The 5,657-nt window shown below is 55.4% G+C and overlaps 1 long non-coding RNA gene across 1 annotated transcript; it reads left to right on the top strand.

The window, feature by feature from the left end:
- Window positions 1–8: 8 nt before the first annotated feature.
- LOC104875164 lies at window positions 9–4,049 on the top strand. The gene is made up of 3 exons (XR_783984.1): window positions 9–129; window positions 1,311–1,564; window positions 3,044–4,049. It is a non-coding gene; the product is annotated as an uncharacterized LOC104875164 (long non-coding RNA).
- The last annotated feature ends 1,608 nt before the right edge of the window (window positions 4,050–5,657 follow it).

Here is a 5,657-nt window from a genome sequence, read left to right as displayed (position 1 = left end):
CTCTGAAGGCAGCCACTTCCCGATCGCACGGAAGCCTCAGGAGCTCCGATTCTGGCCCCACCTCGGCCGAGGCTGCACCGTCTGGGACCGGCTGAGGTCACCTGTGTGACTGCGATAAACAGCACCGAGGTGAGTGGCAACTCACGTGAGGGAGGGACCTGCCCAGCCGTGCCCTGGCGTGCGGTGGAGACGGCTCTCTGGGTTCCCAGAGTGTGATCGGTCCGGGCCGCCTCCGGTGCGCCCTGACCAGGCCTGCATCGCCGGAGCGCAGGCCCAGCGGAAACCAGGAGGTGGCCGGATGCTGGGAGAGAAATGTGGGGACTTGAGGGTCACAGGTGCCAGTCTCTGGGCTATCGTGAAAATTAAAAGTTAACCCTTCTCTGTGTGCTGGACAAGAACATCCTGAATCCCTAGAGCGATCGGGGGAAGGGACGGTGGTCAGGGGCTGGAGACCCGGTGCCACACAACACACACGACCTGTCTGTGACTTTCTCATCCCCGGACCCAACATCTTACGCCCACAAATTAGAGGAGGAGAGGCTTAGGTTTCAGTCCACTGTCAGCTGGCTCCAAGGCAGGGCGGCATGGCGGAGAAGAAACAGCCCACGGCATGGCGACCGGAAGCAGCCAGCGATCAAGGGAGGAGGAGGGGGCCGGACCCTCCCAGGCCACGCCCCCGTGACCTCCTCCCACCCGGCTCCACCTCCCACTTCACATGTAGCCGCAAACTCATCAGTGGACCAATCTACAGGTGAGTATCACACCCCGTGACCCAATCACCGCCCAAAGCCCCACCTAAGGAGGGCCTGAGGCTTTGGAGGGCCTTAGATATAAAGCGCCACCCTCCTGTCTGCCCTAGGACCCCTGTAAAATGATGGGCTACACTTGAACAGAGGGAATTTGTGCCTGGAGAGTTCTGCAAATCATGACAATAAAGCCAGGTCCCTTAAAAAGAACTTTAAAGGCCTTCCAAGTTGTCCTCCTCCTGCTCCCAGCATCTGAGCCACCACCTGTCTCCTCTGAAGAAGCATGAAGGGTGGTAGACACCTGTGTGTTTTTGTGCACATGCGTGTGTACCATGCACGTGTGGACCTGTGGTGGGGATGGGCTGACAGAAGAGGGCAAAAGAGCACGTTGCTGGGAATGTCATTTTATTTTATTTCATTTCATTTTATCTTTTTTTGAGACAGGGACTCGGTATGCATTCCAGGCTGGCCCTCGACTAATGGTGACTCCTGCCTCCGCCTCTTGAGTACTGGGATGACAGGCGTGTGCCACCACACCCAGCTTTTTTTTTTTTTTTTTTTCAGTGCTAGGGCTGGAACAGGGCCTCACACGTGCTGGGCGAGTGCTCTGCCACCCGGCTGGCCCAGGCCCTGTCCCCATGGCCATGGGAGGTCACCAGGAAGCGTCCAGGGTGTGAGCCCTGTCAATGGCAGCAGGCTGGTTCATTGAGATTGGAGATCTGCCCCCAACACCTGCCTTTAAGAAAGCGCACAGCCCCCAAGTGAGTGTGTGAAGCCCTCACCAGTCCATGTCGTCGAGGCCCAAGAGGTGGCCGTGGGTGAGTTAATTGGCCGGCTGGAGTGAACGTTCCCTGGATCCAGAGTTCAACTCTAAGGAGCCACCTGCCCTCCCGGCTCCCAGGAAGTGTGGCTCAGAATCTGGGTGCCCCGTGGCAGTGCCGGGCACCACAGGATGGGTCCCCTACTGCTCCCGGTGCAGCTCTCTCTTCGGGTGACTCTGGTCCCCAGCAGAGCCTCCCTGGCCATCCAGCCTGTGCTCTGGGTAAGGACAGCTCACCGGCCACCTCCTCTGTCCCCCAACATCTTGGCCGCCAAGAGCGGGGCTGTGGCCCCTTGGGCCCTTGTGGGATTCCACTAGAGAGCTACAGAGGATTGCAGGGACCCTGTCTGAGGCCCCCAGAGCCACCCACCCGGAGGGCAGATTCTCCAGCCAGCCCTGGACCTGCTCACTTGGGGTCTGCACATGAAGCAGATGCCCAGCGGACCCTGGGCAGTGAGCTCCTTCCAAGGAGCACAGGCCTACGTCACACCCTGGGGCTGTCCTTCCCTTCCCTCGGCACTGTCCCCACAGGCTCCTCGGTGTGAGGATCCCAGCCTGTGTGCTGGCCTAGTCCTGCTTTTGCAGTAGCAAGGGGCTGCGACTCCTTTTAGTAGGGAGGGAATATTGTGACTTTGAAGACTGCATAGCCGGCTGTGGGGGTGAATCCCAGCACTCGGGAGGCTGAGGCAGGAGGACTGCTTCAAGCTCCATGCCAGCCTGAACTCCACAGTGAGACCTACATAATAGGGGCCTCTGTTTCCCCAACCGAAAGTCTCAGGGACGGAGACGCTCCCGTTCGGGGTTTCAGATTCTCCTCAGAATCCCCCCCTTTTCTTTAATGGCCTGGGTCGCTGCCCCGGGCAGGAGCTGATCAGCTAGCTCCTGGTATGAACTCGGCTTTGGAGCCTAAAACCCCAGCTGTGCCTCCGGCCCCCGCGTAAAAGGCTGACCCGAGGGCTGCCTGGGTCCCAGGCGCGCGGCGACTCTGACGTAACAGAAGCCGTCTACGTCCGCGCGGCGCCTTTGCGCTGCAGGCGGGCGCGGGGCCACAGCGCCACCTCGCGGTGCGTATCTGTCAGGACAGCTGGCCAATCCGGAGACAGGCGCTGCCCGGTGGTACTTGGTTAAACTCCCCGTTCAAACGCGCACACTCTGTCCTCCCGTCCCTGCCCCAATCAACCCACCTGTCCTTTCTCCACCACCCCAACCTCCTCTGGTTAGCGCCTCCTCTTCCTGCTGCACCCCAAGTGCCACCTGTCCTAAAGTTGCAACCCTATTCCCTGCCCCTCCTGCTTTGTTCTGCTCCCGAGCTCACTGCCAAGGCGCCCTGTCCTTGCTGACCTGCCCCAGGCTCACCCATCTGGACCGGCAGGAATAGAGAGAGGCGGGCACTGCGAGTCACCTCGTTGCTGTATCTCCAGCCCCTTAAACAGTGTTGCCTGGGAATCGGCATTCCTTAACTGTTTGTTGATTTTAGGAGGACAGAGGCTGACATGGAGAAGGCCGGGGATGCCGTCCAGGATGCCACGGATTTCCAAAAGGAAAGCGGGGGGCGATGGTGCACACCTGTGATCGCAGCACTGAGGAGGCTGAGGCAGGAGGATCACTGTGAGCTTGAGGCCAGCATAGGCTGCACCATGAATTCAAGGCCAGAGTGAACTGCATAGCAAAATGACAGAGGGAAAAGGCATTTTCTGAAGACAAGACTTGGCTCAAGGGGTGAGGGACCAGTGCAGCCACACAGCCGTGCACCCAAGGACCTGGCACTCAGAAGAGCCTGACACAGGCTGGTGACTAGACCCACTGTCCTGAGGTCCTTAACAGCTGGACCTTGAAATTTGCATTTTGGTTTGTTTGGGTTTTTTTTAATGGAAGCTCTTTTATTCACTTATTTTGGAATTTGCGTTCTGCAAGGAAACCTGGTAGATATCAGGCCTTCTGCAGGGTGTAGAAGCTCACACAGCCCTGCTTCCTGACACCCTGCCAAGGGTTCTCAAGGTTCCCCAGGCCCCTGGGGACCCCATTTTGGCTCTCAGCAGGCTCTGGGCTGGGTACCTGGGCCTCAGAGCATCTTGGGGCAGGGGCATGGCAGCAGCAACAGTAAGCAACAGCAGGAGGCCCTGGCCTAGCAAGGGTCACCCAGGATCCTGGCCCAGGACCAAGTCCCTGCCTGGAGGTAGGGCACAGGGAGGAGCAGGGGCAGGAGCGGGGAGAGACGCCTGGCGCGACCTCTCCAGGCCTGGGGCCAGTGAGTGGAGGGGACTGAGCCCTCACAGGTCCCCAGATGCCTGAGGCTGGGTGTGTTTGTCCCTCTGGCTGGCTGGAGGCACCTCCAGGGACAAGCCACAGAATAGGAATTGTGTAATTCCACACATGAGCTAAATGCTCTGGAATTTGCATTTAAGCTGACATTGCACAAGATAAAGATGAATGGTAAGATTCATGCTAATAATTTAAGTTTTCTTCTTTTCTTTTTGGTTTTGGTGTTTCGAAACAGATGTTGATACATATTTCAGGCTGGCCTCAAACTCTAGACAAGCCTGCCTCAGCCTTCAAAGTCCTGGGAAAATAGCCATCTGCCACCATATCCAGCAATTTTTCTTAAGAGAATAAAATAGCAAATACCACGTTGAGCAGAGAGAGAGCTTAGAGGAAATTAAAAAGCTTTAGGTGTACTTTTTTGGGGTTTTTTTTTGTTTTTTGTACCAAGGATCAAACTCAAAACCTTGCGCTTGCAAGGCAGGCACAGTGCCACTGAGCTAAATCCCCGGCCGGATGTACCTTTAATGATACTCATTTCCGACTTTCTGAACAAAAGGCCTACATTTTCATTTTGGACTGGGCCTTGCCAATTATAACTGGCCAGGATTTAAACTCAACATTTATGTCAGCGTGGTCCCCTTAGGCTTCCTCTTCGGTACTTTCTCGGCACTGAGACACAAGACCTCACACAGGACTTAAAGGAGAGGTTTACTTGGGCTCACAGTTTGTAGAGGTTTTAGTCTTAAATCAGCTGGCTCCAAGGTAGAGTGGCGTCAGAGGAGAAACAGCTCGGGCAGGGCGGCCGGAGAGGAGACAGACCCTTCCAGGCCACGCCCCCAGGGCCCTCCTCCAACCAGGGCCCACCTCCCAACATCACGTTCATCTGTACACTCATCAGTGGACACAGATGAGTATCCCACCACCACAATCCAGGACCTCCCAAGCCCTGCCTGAGTGCATGAGGCTTTGGGAAACGTCAGCTATAAATAATATTCCCTAACAGCCCAGTCATCAGTGTTTTTTTTGTTTTGTTTTTTTTTTTTGAGACAGGGTCTCACTATGTAGTGAGACTGACCTGGAACTCACTATGTAACACAGGCTGGTCTCAAACTCACAGTGATCCTCCTGCCTCAGCCACCCGAGTGCTGGGGATTACAGGTGTGCACCACCACGCCCGGCCACTAGTCATCTGTTTCTGATTGTGTTTGACTAGCGTCCTCCTTTTTCCGAGTGGAAACTACATTACCAATTCTGTGACAAAGCTGCACGTGTGCAGGACAAATTCCTCTTGTTTATTATACATCTGCAATAACTTGGTTTTATTTCATTGCCCTGAAAGGACAGCACAGAACTGGGTGTGGTGACACATGCCTGTAATCCCCGCATTCTGGAACTGTGGAGGATGAAGCAGGAGGGTCACTGCAGGTTCAAGGCCAACCTGAACTACAAGAGACCCTGTCTCAAAAAAAAAAGAAATAAAGTCAAGGCACACTTGTGATCCCAGGGCTCAGGAGGCTGCGGCAGGATGGCAAAGTTCAAGGCCAACCTGAACTACACAGCAAGATCCCATCTCAAAAAAACTAACAAATGACTATCCAAAATGTCTCCAGCTACCGCCAAATGTCCCCTGGGAAGCAGTCACCCAGTTCAGGGCCGCTGGCTTTCATGGACCAGTGAGGGGGGTCAAGGTGCCAGTAGAGTAGCAGTAGGACAAGCTCTCCAACTAAGGGGCCACAAATCAAGAGCCAGAAATACAGGAAAACCACAGAATTCTTTTATTTAGTGGGGGGGGGGGATAGCCAGGGTAGACACTGTTAAAGAGTAACGAG

Source organism: Fukomys damarensis, unplaced genomic scaffold (genome assembly GCF_012274545.1).
Source record: "Fukomys damarensis isolate Sample0158 unplaced genomic scaffold, DMR_v1.0_HiC HiC_scaffold_11, whole genome shotgun sequence".
NCBI classification, from domain to species: domain Eukaryota; kingdom Metazoa; phylum Chordata; class Mammalia; order Rodentia; family Bathyergidae; genus Fukomys; species Fukomys damarensis.
The sequence above is the reverse complement of the archived record's forward strand: the minus strand, read 5'-3'. Positions and strand labels throughout refer to the sequence as shown.